Genomic DNA, 15,405 nt, shown 5'->3' on the forward strand with positions numbered 1-15,405 from the left:
ATAAAAAATAAATAAATATTGATAAACAATAAAATTAACCAATATAATAAAATCCCCAAAAAACCTAAACCTAAAAGTAGGGTCGACTCTAAGTTTAAGGGTCCCCAGCAGAGTCGCCAACTGTAGCAACCGACTGTAAATTTTAAGGAAAAGAGTCGCCACCATTTATTTTTATCCTAAAGGAAGGGAATTAAACGAATTACCCTATGGTCAGAGATTCTTTATTCGTGAGTCGATTAAACAGAGGGAAGGTGTTAGACACCCTTCGTCTCCCTTGTATTCAAGGGGACCCCTTTTAGGTTTAGGTTTTCATAAGTTTAAACTTGAGATACGGTAAACGTACATCTACCCATATCTTAAAAATAGTTAGGTTGATAAAAAGAAAATTGGTAGTATTTGTCATACCCCAAAATTTACCCGATATAATTCACATCTTTTAATTTGTTTAAGGGTATTGAAATTAAGAGTCATGGGGTTTAACTTATCTATTGTTAAAACCAACCTCTTATGAAACCTTTGATCAAGTTTAGGTGTGTATTTAGCAGGTACCTAGGCCCAATTGATAGCCCACATATCTCGTTCTAGGGATTTCTCTTTTATCATCCTTGTGGATATTACACTACCATTATTTTATGATTATTTGAATTGTTACTAAAGATCATTAACTTTTAAAGAGGGGGGTGTATTCAAAAATAGGGGGTGTGGTGAGCCCAATTAAGATGTAAGCCCATTTTAAAATAAAAGAAGGAGAAGAGAAAGAATTTTGTTTTACATATATAATTGTGTTGCAAAAATGTGTATATATATTGCAAAATACTGATATTAAGTGTTAATTATTTACTACAACACCATTATCTGAGTTGGTGATTTTGTTAAAATATAAAATTATAAAAATTATTATTAATTAAACATCATTATTCATTGATAATTAAGTATTGTTTTATGCTTCAATTATAATAATTATTTGGCTTTTCTTAATTAAGGGTTTATATTAATTATTTGATTTACTAATTAAGTTGACCGAGTCAACCAAGTCAACTAGGGTACAAACAAAAAAGGGCCCTGTTCATCTTCCTCAAGTTCCAGCCGCCACGGCCACCATCTCCAACAACAACCAAACCCTAATTCGCATCAAAGCCCAGATCCACAAGAATCAAATCCTTACAATAAATCGAGAATCACACATATAAACAAGTCCAGATACATACAAGTGAAATTCATTAAAATCAAATCAAAATAATGAGCAAGAAAAACTTTAAATTCAATCGGATCAAGAGTACTTTAACACAAAATCAAAACTTTCCTAAATCAAAATCCTAAAACAGATCAAATCTGACGAATTTACAAACAACAATCAATCTATTTTTTTCCTAAATCTAATCTAAACCCTAAGTATAAATAGAATGAGAAAGTTAGATGAAAGGGGGACGGAGGATTGAGAGCAAACAAGAAATCGGCGACGAAAAAGAGCATCGGAGAGGGAGATCGTGAAGCTTGTCGCGCCCATTGGTGAGAACCTGAAACGAAGAACAGGAAGATCAGATCGGGGAGGAAAAACAGAGAGATTCGCGCAAGAGGTAAATGTAATCACTTAGCTTTTGTGGCTGTTTTCTCGTTTTTTTTGAAGACACGGAGGTGGCGCCGCCGTTCCGGCCGCCACGCGTTCGCCGTTGTTCTTGTATACCGCTGTGGTGTGCTTGGCTGTGTACCTTCTTTGTTTCTTTATTTCTTTTTCTTTTTTTGTTTATGCTGTTTGAGAAAGAGAGAGATAAGTGATAAGAGAGTGGAGATAAATAAGAGGACAAGAGAGGAGTGAGGAAACCGAGGTGCATGGGGGAAGAGGAAAAGGTTTTTGGGGGAAAAGGGGAGATAAGGTAATCTCCTCACATCCATTTGCCGCGTGACATGTGGCCACCTATCGGCCACATGATTGGTTTGATTTCAAGCCACTTCTAGTAATCTTATCATGAACCTTCACTCAAACTTCACATGCCAACCATACGATCAGCTTAGCTCTAGATCTAACGGCTGCATGTTCGAACCCTCATCATAGCCACATACGCTTTACCACACCCAATCCAACGGACCACAACCTAATTGGGCCTAACTCCTTACTAACCACACACCCCATAATTATTATCTCTTAACAACATACACCCCCATGTGAAAAATAAAATAAAACTAATTAATTAAATTTCTATAATTTTAATAATTTGTTTGATTGTTTTGCTTCTTTTGATAATTTAATTTAATTTTCTCCTCGAACCGACTAAATTCATTAGTCGCATTAGACTAGAAATAATTTTTTAATTAATTAATTTATAATCCTATTAATTCTAAATTAATTCTCTCCTCAACCCGACTAAACCTATTAGTCGCATTAGACGAGAGATAAAAAATACATAAAATTTAAAACATATTTAATTTGCTGCCCGCGACGATCAACCTATCGATCTGAGTAACCAGCAATGCCCATTAATCCGTTAGCTATACTGACCAAATCTATTGGTCATCGCATCTAATGGTGCCATATCAAATCAGGGTTGTACGCCCAAAACATTCAAAACACACTAAACCACAATACTACGGATTTTCATCCTTTTCAATTAGGCAATTCAAAATGCCTTTCAAATCAAATTCAAAACTACGATAGGCCATTCAAAAAGACTTCAAACACCTTCATAATCAATTCTAAGGTGTACAACCTTGTGCCCGAACTATGTTGACTCTGATTCTCCCTAAGGAGATACGTAGGCACTTGGATAACCAAGGCGAGTCCCCCTCCCTAAAATCTCAATTTTCCCCCTATTCACTTCCTTAGCTATTAAACCTCAATATTTTAGCCATAAAACTGTTACCCTAGATTCAAAGTCAATAGGAAAGGGTTGAGGGTGCCTAACACCTTTTTTTCAAATTGATTACAATAACTTACCCCGATCTCTAAACTGCGTAGGGTTTCCTATTCGCCCTTCAGAATAGGTGGCGACTCTAAACCTTCAATTTTAAGGCAGGTTGCTACAGCTGGCGACTCTGCTGGGGAAAAATCATCAATGGTGAATTATTATGCTCCTAAGGCTTGGCAGGGTTTAGGTTTGATAAACGGTTTAGTTTTAGGCGAAATTTTTAGGGTTTGGCTAATTCGCCACTTTTAGGGTTTGGTTTAGGGTTATGTTTTTTTTTTTAAAAAAATATTTAATTTCTGTTTTATTTATTTATTTAATTTTTATTATTATTTGCCTAAATGTTAATTGTTTATGTTAATATATTTGCATTAAATGTTTAAATGTTATATTAATATATTTGCACTGTTGGGATTATAAAACTGTTGTTAAACCTAAGCGTGGGAATTGTATTTAAGACCAGAGGGGAACTACATCGCCTACGAGTCTTATTATAATTCCACTCAGAATGGGTTGAATATCCGGAAATGTCTGATACGAGGCTTGACCTTGTTGAGGGCTGGACTGGGTATTTAGCTGATCTCTTTGGGAACCTACCCCTAAAACTCGAACCTCATGGACCAATGAGTTGTTCCAAAATCAAAAGAGACAAAAAGTCTCGGCGGCTACGAACGATCCCATGAGACCTTCTAGAACATACCAATGGGAAGGGTAGACCCCCTAAGCCGTCATGCCGAACCCATGAACCTAGGGCTTATGTGCTTATGTGTTTAACTGTACGCTTTCATTATTTCTTATATATATCTCATATAATTGTGGCATTCATCATGCATCATGTGCATTCTTGCATCGTGTCTTATCCAAAAAAAATAATGAAAAAGAAGGAGTTATTACATTTAATCAATGGATGTGGATAAGGCATAAACACGAATAAAGCATATCATTCATGGCATGCATATCATTTTCATGGCATTGAAATAAGATTTCTCTTTTACCTTCAGAGAAAGAGACCATTAGGAAGGATAATCTAACATCCCGACCGTCTTATCGGACAAGATTTCAGCAAAAGAAATCAATGGATCAGCTAGAACAGAATCAAGCCGCTCTTCGTGAGGAGGTGGATCAACTAAAGGTTAGCATGGAAGAAGTTAAAGGAGGTATGACTCAGATGCTAGGATTCATGAAGGCCCTCCTAGATAAACAAGAAAAGGCAAAAGAGGTTCAGTCTGGGGATACCCTGGTTCAAGATGAGATCCCCAACGACGAAAACCCGCTGCCAGGATTTGTGGCAGGTTTTGGCCCTAAGGACAAATCTCAGTTCCGATCTGTTAGGAGAGCTATCCAATTCCAAGAGAAAGGAGAGACCTCTCAAGAAGGGTTTGTCCCCACTCTACAAACAAAAGGGACAACCCGCACAGTTCGCATTCCTGCTCACAATGTCCTTAAGGATGATGATTACTTGGATCTACAATACGGGGTACAAGAGGTGGACAACACAGACCAAGCACCTCAGATACAACAATCTATTCCTAACTCTAGGGAAGACTCCAAAGACAATGAACAAATCAAGGCACTAGAGGAGAGACTAAAAGTAGTAGAAGGGTACGGTGCTTTTGATGTGGATGCTTTCGAAATGAGTTTGGTCTCAGACTTGACTATCCCACATAAATTCAAGATTCCTGACTTTGAGAAATACAAAGGACTCACATGTCCGAGGAACCACTTGCGCATGTATGTGCGAAAAATGGCTGCTTATCCCCACGATAAAAAGCTGATGATACATTTCTTCCAAGATAGCTTAAGCGGAGCATCTGTTGACTGGTATATGCAATTGGAGAAATCCTATATCCGAAGCTGGAATGATCTTGCTAACACATTCTTGAAGCAATACAAGTACAACTTGGACATGGCACCCAACCGGATGCAATTACAAAATATGTCACAGAAGAAGGATGAGTCATTCAAGGAGTATGCCCAAAGGTGGAGGGAAATGGCTTCTCGAGTCCAACCTCCATTGATGGAAAAAGAACTGGTGGACATATTTATGAGCACTTTGTAAGGACCATACTACGATAAGATGGTTGGAAGCATATCTTCAGGGTTCTCGGACTTGGTAGTCATTGGGGAAAGGATTGAAAATGGGATAAAAAATGGGAAGATACAAGGGGCACCTTCAGGTTCCTATCACGCAAAGAAGTCATATGATGGGAAAAAGGAACCCAACACTGTGGGGGCAATCCTGGTTAATCAAACCCCGGCACTACAACAGAAGGATCAGCAAAAACAACAGGGTGGCCAACGCACCTGGAGGTCAAAGCCAAAACGATCATTCACCCCGTTGCACATGCCACTATCTCAAGCTTTGCAACATCTGCTCAGTCAGAACTTGATAACTCTGCTGCCTCCATACTCAGCTCCAGCTAACCCCGTTCCTGGGTACAAGCAACATGCTAGATGCGCTTATCATTCAGATAGTTCTGGTCATGATACAGAGGATTGTGGGTCGTTGAAGCACAAGATCCAAGATTTAATTGAAGAAGGGCTCATAGAGTTCGAACAGCCTCGCAAGTCTAATGCTATAAGTGGCTAGAAGGAGGGTTTCTTAGATCATTAGTTTTGTTTTCATTCGCAATTTCCTTTCAGTTTGTTTAAACATTGGTTTGCGGTATACGCTATGTACTTTACAATAATCATTAATGCATTGCTTACGTTTGTCTTGATTTATTCCTAGTGTTTTCACTATATTTAAAACAGCTTTTTTACTTGGTTTTCTTATTCATGATATTCAACTTTCGTTCAAAGATGTGTACCTTTAGAGGGAGAATGACGAAAATGATACCACAATCTCATACAGTACGCTTTCGAATAGACCGTGTTGACGATGTATAAGCATTGTTTCAATTCCAATACAGTGGAGATATAAGGATGTTAATCCCTCGACAACCCCTTTGAGCCTAAGAAGTAGGAGTTTTCTTTCACGTACAAAATAAAAACCCTCAAAATATAACCTGGGGTAGGGTAGATGTTCAGCTAACTTAACTATTCCAAATTGTTCCTTTGAACATAATCGCCGATGGTTCCCCGTCATCATTAAGTCTGGCAGTCAATGTCCGCATAAAAAGAAAATGAAAAAAAACAATGCAAGGCCTAAGTCAACACCTATTAAGGAGACTTAGGCAGAATTGGGGCATCCCGCTGACTGTAGTTTTAAATAAACAGTGCAGGAAAAAATTAGGGATAATAAAGTAAAAAAAAAGAGGTCACTACATACCCTCGACAAAAGGAAGATATTACAAAAAGGAGGATGACTGCCATTGCAGATAAACCTTTGGTTTTTGAACCATCATGAATGTCAGTATTACAATACCCAAAGTCTTTTGGAGTTTAAATGCACAGTTAACTGAGCATAGGACTGGAGAACATCACGAAGATTGGGATGGGTACAAATAAACTTTGAGCCATTATCCTTTGTTTCTTAAAACCGTGAACCAGGCCGCGTTACAACCCTTAAAAGTCCTAACTGAAGCATGGTTAGTTCGAAAGCATACCGTTACAAAAAGGTATCCCGACTCCTTAAGGTCTACTATAACTCTTGAGTTGATATCACATTCTTACAGAAAAAAAACTTTGTTTTACTCAAAAATGTTTTTAAACTTTCAAGACAGACGTATGCATTCGCATCTTATGATTTTCATTATAAAGCGCATTTGTCTATATAGATTCAAATGTTTTAACATCAGGGAGAAGTTGCATGGGGCATGGCTAATGGCTAAAAATCCCACCGACTGGCGAAGTAGCTTTAAAAGCATATCAAAGAAGAAATTTCTCTTACGCCTGACTCGGATGGCTAGTGTATACACAAGGCATAGCCCGTTATCATCCTATTTATATGGGGCAATCTAATCAAGATCCATGGGATCTCTCAAGGACTCTGAATAGCCCATGGGGCAAGTCCATTACTGGGGGGCACGTTGCAAAAGGTCACTCAGTGTCAAATGTTGTTAATACCACACTCACACTCTTTTCAGGAACCTTTTCTAGGTAGTTTTCTTTAAGACGTCTCTTAATCCTTTAAGGCAGTCTTCTTTAAGACATGCTCAAACATCTACGATCCTTTCTAGGAGCCCTTTTCAGATAGTCTTCTTTAAGACACATCCTCTCGTTCTTTCTACCAGCCTTTCCAGGTGTCTCTCGTCATTTTCAGAAATTTTTTTAGATAGTCTTCTCTAAGACATATTCCTTTCTAAGAACCTTTTCTAGGTAGTCTTCTGTAAGACATCTCTTAACTTTTTCAGGTAGTCTTCTTTAAGATATTCCTTACCCTTTCCAGGTAATATTCTCTAAAATATCCCTTGTCCTTTCCAGGAACCTTTCTAGGTAATCTTCTTTAAAGACACCCGTCAATCTTTTCAGACATGTTCAAACTTCTCCTATGCCTCCAAGAACTGTGTCAAACTTTGTTTAAAGTACAGTCTTCTTTAGGACGGTCTCTTATCCTTTCTAGGGTAATCTTCTTCAAAATGTCTTTTCCTGAGTTTTGTTTAAAACATCACATTCCTCAAAATAGTCTTTATCCTCTATGGGATTCTTTGACCCTCTTTACAAACGTGCCTCCCCGAGCTTTGTTTAAAGCACAGTCTTGTTCAAGACAATCTCATGTCCTTTCCCGAAACCTCTTCAGGTAATATCCTAGAAGACATCATCTCATTCTGAGTATTCAGCAAAAATTTTGTCCATCGGACACGACCAAGACACATGACTAATTCTGAAAAGCATCTGCTTCACATTCAAATCAATACCTAGCATCAGGGAGATTGGTGTAATAAAAAACGATCATTGCTAATAAAGATCCCTGAACCGGGGGAACCACATCTAGGGGGTTCTCCTAAACAGGGGCAAAATATCGAGGATTATAGGGGCATACAATCAATGATCCTATTGACTGGGGCATATCTTTCAAGAATTCAAATACTGGGGCAGTGCATATCAAGTTCGTGGCATGACGTGGTAATATTCAAGTTCCCTCTAAGGATACTTCCTTCAGGTTAAATGATACGTCTCTCAAAATTTCTGGTATTAGGGAAATCACGCTAATATCACACAAGGAGCATGGCTGCATAATTGGCCTTCCTACGCATGTATTATTTACGACCTACAATGTAGGAGCATCGTACATACATAATTCTCATTTATTTTGAGAATCTCATTACATGACACATGCATCATAACATTGCATGAAATCAACATTTGCCTTTTCAGGTCACTCCAAAGTCAAAAGGATATCATCATCCAAATACGGTGCAAATACGATCGTTTCAACGATTTAATCTTAACAATTTTGATGCTTCATTCCGAGCCTTTCTTCAAAGGCAATTCAGAAACAATCAAAGAATTTATTACCTTTCAAGGTAGTCTTTTCCAAGACGCTTATCAACCTTTCTAGGTAGTCTTCGCTAAGACCTTTCTTATTCTCTCTAGGAGTCTTTCTATGTCAGTCTTGTTTAGAACATCTCTAGGTTAACCTTGTAGTCTTGTTTAAGACATTTCGTATCCTTTCTAGGAACCTTTCTAGGTTAGTTTTGTTTAAGACATTTCATATCCTTTCAAGGAACCTCTCTAGGTTGGTCTTGTTTAAGACATGTTATCTCCCGTCTAAGAGCCTTTCCAGGTCAGTCTTGTTTGAGACGTGTCTAGGTTAACCTTGTAGTCTTGTTTAAGACGTATCATATCCTTTCTAGGAATCTTTTTAGGCCAGTCTTGTGCAAGACGTTTCCTATCTTTTTTAGGAGCCTTTCTAGGTAATCTTTTTTAAGACGTTTCATATCCTTTTTAGGAGCCTTTCTAGGTAATCTTGTTTAAGACGTTTATATCCTTTTTAGGAGCCTTTCTAGGTAATCTTGTTTAAGACGTTTCATATCTTTTTTAGGAGCCTCTCTAGGTAATCTTGCTTAAAACATTTCATATCCTTTTTAGAAGCTTTTCTAGGTAATCTTGTTTAGAACATATCTCAACTTCTTTAGGTAAGATTCTTCCAATCTTTTCTAAAAGACACATCCTGCTCTTTCAAAGAGTCTCCTCAGTCAGTCTTCTCTAAGACAATCCTTCCCAAGCTTCGTTTGAAGCCTAACCTCCTTCACACCTGTCAATGATCTACCCTGCTCAAGAACCTCTTCAGGTAGTCTTATGTAAGACACTACTTTATCTCTCCTCAAATACAATCCGAACTAGGATTCACAAACATCTCAAAAGGGCTAAACAAATTCAGTGGGTGACAAGGAGATAAGATATGGGAGTTATCCTACACACATACTCATTGGCATACACGCAACATTTACATATGTAAACATTCATACTTCTACATCATACGGATCGTATGCATGCACATGATACATATGCATTTACAAAAACAATCTTCTACACAACTAACCGCGAGTCCTCGCTATCTCAGGCTTTAGCAGGACGATTCTCTTTCTCATACTCAAGCATAAGGTAAATTTAGGGGTCTTCCATTATTTAATAACTCTTTGATCTGAAAAGCGTGAGACCTACGTATTCTCACGCCATTCAATCCAAGATAATTAAATAGGGGCAGCTGTCATACCCCAAAATTTACCCGATATAATTCACATCTTTTAATTTGTTTAAGGGTATTGAAATTAAGAGTCATGGGGTTTAACATATCTATTGTTAAACCCAACCTCTTATGAAACCTTTGATCAAGTTTAGGTGTGTATTTAGCAGGTACCTAGGCCCAATTGATAGCCCACATATCTCGTTCTAGGGATTTCTCTTTTATCATCCTTGTGGATATTACACTACCATTATTTTATGATTATTTGAATTGTTACTAAAGATCATTAACTTTTAAAGAGGGGGGTGTATTCAAAAATAGGGGGTGTGGTGAGCCCAATTAAGATGTAAGCCCATTTTAAAATAAAAGAAGGAGAAGAGAAAGAATTTTGTTTTACATATATAATTATGTTGCAAAAATGTGTGTATATATATATATATATATATATATATATATATATATATATATATATATATATATATATATATATATATATATATATATATATATATATATATATATATATATATATATTGCAAAATACTGATATTAAGTGTTAATTATTTTACATATAGAATTTTGTTTTACATATATAATTATGTTGCAAAAATGTGTATATATATATTGCAAAATACCGATATTAAGTGTTAATTATTTACTACAACACCATTATCTGAGTTGGTGATTTTGTTAAAATATAAAATTATAAAAATTATTATTAATTAAACATCATTATTCATTGATAATTAAGTATTGTTTTATGCTTCAATTATAATAATTATTTGGCTTTTCTTAATTAAGGGTTTATATTAATTATTTGATTTACTAATTAAGTTGGCCGAGTCAACCAAGTCAACTAGGGTACAAACAAAAAAGGGCCCTGTTCATCTTCCTCAAGTTCCAGCCGCCGCAGCCACCATCTCCAACAACAACCAAACCCTAATTCGCATCAAAGCCCAGATCCACAAGAATCAAATCCTTACAATAAATCGAGAATCAGACATATAAACAAGTCCAGATACATACAAGTGAAATTCATTAAAATCAAATCAAAATAATGAGCAAGAAAAACTCTAAATTCAATCGGATCAAGAGTACTTTAACACAAAATCAAAACTTTCCTAAATCAAAATCCTAAAACAGATCAAATCTGACGAATTTACAAACAACAATCAATCTATTTTTTCCTAAATCTAATCTAAACCCTAAGTATAAATAGAATGAGAAAGTTAGATGAAAGGGGGACGGAGGATTGAGAGCAAACAAGAAATCGGCGATGAAAAAGAGAATCGAAGAGGGAGATCGTGAAGCTTGCCGCGCCCATTGGTGAGAACCTGAAACGAAGAAGAGGAAGATCAGATCGGGGAGGAAAAACAGAGAGAATCGCGCAAGAGGTAAACGTAATCACTTAGCTTTTGTGGCTGTTTTCTCGTTTTTTTTAAGACACGGAGGTGGAGGCGCCGTTCCGGCCGCCACGCGTTCGCCGTTGTTCTTGTATACCGCTGTGGTGTGCTTGGCTGTGTACCTTCTTTGTTTCTTTATTTTTTTTTCTTTTTTTGTTTATGCTGTTTGAGAAAGAGAGAGATAAGTGATAAGAGAGTGGAGATAAATAAGAGGACAAGAGAGGAGTGAGGAAACCGAGGTGCATGGGGGAAGAGGAAAAGGTTTTTGGGGGAAAAGGAGAGATAAGGTAATCTCCTCACATCCATTCGCCGCGTGACATGTGGCCACCTATCGGCCACATGATTGGTCCGATTTCAAGCCACTTCTAGTAATCTTATCATGAACCTTCACTCAAACTTCACATGCCAACCATACGATCAGCTTAGCTCTAGATCTAACGGCTGCATGTTCGAACCCTCATCATAGCCACATACGCTTTACCACACCCAATCCAACGGACCACAACCTAATTGGGCCTAACTCCTTACTAACCACACACCCCATAATTATTATCTCTTAACAACATACACCCCCATGTGAAAAATAAAATAAAACTAATTAATTAAATTTCTATAATTTTAATAATTTGTTTGATTGTTTTGCTTATTTTGATAATTTAATTTAATTTTCTCCTCGAACCGACTAAATCCATTAGTCGCATTAGACGAGAAATAATTTTTTAATTAATTAATTTATAATCCTATTAATTCTAAATTAATTCTCTCCTCAACCCGACTAAACCTATTAGTCGCATTAGACGAGAGATAAAAAATACATAAAATTTAAAACATATTTAATTTGCTGCCCGCGACGATCAACCTATCGATCTGAGTAACCAGCAATGCCCCATTAATCCGTTAGCTATACTGACCAAATCTATTGGTCATTGCATCTAACGGTGTCATATCAAATCAGGGTTGTACGCCCAAAACATTCAAAACACACTAAACCACAATACTACGGATTTTCATCCTTTTCAATTAGGCAATTCAAAATGCCTTTCAATTCAAATTCAAAACTACGATAGGCCATTCAAAAAGCCTTCAAACACCTCCATAATCAATTCTAAGGCGTACAACCTTGTGCCCGAACTACGTTGACTCTGATTCTCCCTAAGGAGATACGTAGGCACTTGGATAACCAAGGCGAGTCCCCCTCCCTAAAATTTCAATTTTTCCCCTATTCACTTCCTTAGCTATTAAACCTCAATATTTTAGCCATAAAACTGTTACCCTAGATTCAAAGTCAATAGGAAAGGGTTGAGGGTGCCTAACACCTTCCCTCAACCTGATTATAATAACTTACCCCGATCTCTAAACTGCGTAGGGTTTCCTATTCGCCCTTCAGAATAGGTGGCGACTCTAAACCTTTAATTTTAAGGCAGGTTGCTACAGTATTTTTTATGGTTATACTCGTTAGGGTTTCGAAACCCTATGCCTACGCATCCTCTAGTGCAATGAGGAAGTCAGAGTACCGTAGTTCGTTTTTTGGTTGGTGTTTTTTATATGATTACCTAGAATTGCTTTCGAATTAATTTTTTAAACTTTGTCTGAGTTTGAAAATTGAGTGATGGTAGACGCAATTTAGTCTCGATTTAAAAGTAATGCTATTTAATCCTTTTCTGAAAATGTCTTGAATTTTAATGTGTTAAATTTTATTATGTTAGTGAAAAAAATGTTTTTTTTTAAATTGGTTAGATGTTTTTTTAAACAATTAGAAGCCTAAAGTAAATTAATAACTTAATAATTAAATTAATCCTAATTATCTAATTAAAACTAGGAGAAGTTGTTGTTTTTTTATTATTATTGTTTCTAAGATTAACTAAATAAATCACTAAGACTAATTAAAAAGAAAGACCTAAAACAAAGTAATGAGGATTATTTGAATTTCTAATTTATTGAAATAATTATCCTAAATATTAGATTACACTAACTAGTTTAAATTATAAAATAGTGAAACATATTTTACTGTAATGATTCAACCAAGAGCCAATAATTAATGGAAACACAAAACATGATGAAATAAAAACGTGGGGTTCATCTCCTTAAATCAAGTAAAGAATTTTGACTACGTGTTAATGACAATTAAAACTAAAAAAGAAAAAAACATGATACATACTCTCTCCGTCTCACAATAGGTGTCCTCTTTCCTATTTTTATTTGTCTCAAATTCTTTGTCCATTTAGAATACCAATGTGATATTTATTATTTCTTTCCACTAACTTACCCTTATTTATTGTATTTTAATACATTTAAGTACTCCACTACCTATTATTAATGAGGTTATTTCAGTAAATGATCTTCATTTTATCATTGAAATCAACATAATTAATCATTTTCTTGTGAAAATCTCAAAGAGGACACCTATTGTGAGACGGAGGGAGTACTGTATATGGATGAAAAGGAAAGTATCACATATTCTCTATGTTTCTTCACATTTCACTTACAAAAAGAAGAACAAAATCAGAATACTTCAAGATCCAACATCAAAGTAAGATATAAATTTACGGAAAACACTCACAGATTCTCGGCGGTGTTGACTCCAGCTGAAGGTACGGTGCAGGGTGCTCGAAGCGGTTGTTTCTGTGGTGGCTGGTCGTGAGGGCAACATTGCAGCTTGTGCGGTTGCTGCAGAGGAGCGCGAGTGGTCGCGGTGGTGGGATCGTCGGTGATGGAGGGATTAGGGTTTCAGATTTGAAACCCTAATTGTTTTTCAAGATGAACAGAAATTGGATTGAGGATTTCACAACAAATCTCTCCTTCTACTCCTTTTTTTCTAATTATTTTTCGGTTTATAATTTTCTCCTCCTTTTTTCTGAAACTTCTCTTCTGCTTTTATAGGTGAACAAAAATCTAAGAATTCACTTAGCTTTGTGTAATTTGGGAATATTTGAAATTTGATTCTGATTTGCCATTACGTTACTTTGTTCCTTATTGATGAAAGTTATTTTAATTTAAACTTGTTTCTGTTTTTGATGATTTGGTCTGGGAAGATTAGGAATGTATTGGAAAGTTTTAATTGTTTCTCCATTGATCTGATTCTTGCTTTGATATCGTGCAGTTTTCAATTAAAGTTAGATTTGTGTGAGAGTTTTAGAATGATTGGGAATTGAATGAATATTTATGTTGATTCTTTTTAGAATGATTATTTGGTGCAGTTTTAGGAAAGATATTGATGGCCCATGGAGGGAGTATAACCGTGACAGGCACTTCCTAATTTCCAGATAATGACTTTTTGATTTTTTGTTTTAGATAATAATAACAACAATAAAACTAATTATAATGACAATTATCTAAAAATGATTTTTTTTAAAATTGATAAGAAAATAATTAACAAAAAAGTTTCTCCTGATTTAGTTATTGTAACAAATCTCAAATTAATTAAACTAAAGTTAAAAAACAAAATATAATGACTAAGATTAAAAAAAATGTTTATTTCCTACCACTTATAATAATAAATATATACTAATATTTCTAAAAGTAAAATCGAAATATGATATAACTCTTCTCATAAAAGCAAATGAGAATGACAATAATACATCCAATATTATTACTATAAACAAAATATTCTAATGTTAATACTTTAATATAAAATTAGGATCTATCTAAATACCTGAACATACTTTAATAACAAATCTAAAATATAGAAACCTAACCTCTAAAACACAAATAAGAAAATAAAATTAGTAATTAATAATAAAAACTAATGCTAAAAAATACGACAGAAATGGGAAAAACAAACACAATGTATAGGGAGGTGAGATCCGAACCCGTGACATTACATACTCACAAATCCTTACACATGCTTTGCCATTTGCACTACTTTATTTATTTGATATAAAATGACATTGCAATATATATAAAGACGGACAAATTTGGGGTAAGACACTTTGACTTTCCTATCTTTTATTTCATCAGACTCTGTGTCGATGGGGTTAAGGTACAGTATAAAGCTTCAAAGGAAGCATTCAACCATAGTTGAAGCAACCAGAAGGGACCAACGAGCAGCAAACTTCCTTTCTTCTTGGGGTTCTTAAGATCAGTAACTCCTTCTCCAAGTGATTCATAAAGTTGAGCCAAAATCATTTCGCTCAGGCAAAGGTAGTGGCCAACATGTAGTTGGTTTGCTATGATAATAAACTTCTTCGCCACTTGAATGGATCTCGAGCAAAAGACATAACGACATAGCCAGAGAGCAAGGAATTCAATATGCTCTTGATCAAACACTTCGTTAGATTGTTTGTCATGATAGTGTTCGATGTGAGTGTTATAGGCTGCCCTGGAAACATCAAAGTCAATGGTGTCTTCAGCCATATAGGATGGATCGAAAGTGTTTCCAACAGCTATGTCGAAAAAGGGTTGTGTAGCGGGGAAAATCTGAGATCGAAGCCATAGGATTGACTCGACTCAATATTTCAGTGAAAGTCACCACCGCGCTTTATTGTTTCCAAAGGAAATGGGAAAAGAACGAAAAAAAACCCAAAGTTTGTTT

This window comes from Vicia villosa, unplaced genomic scaffold (genome assembly GCF_029867415.1).
Source record: "Vicia villosa cultivar HV-30 ecotype Madison, WI unplaced genomic scaffold, Vvil1.0 ctg.000141F_1_1_1, whole genome shotgun sequence".
NCBI classification, from domain to species: domain Eukaryota; kingdom Viridiplantae; phylum Streptophyta; class Magnoliopsida; order Fabales; family Fabaceae; genus Vicia; species Vicia villosa.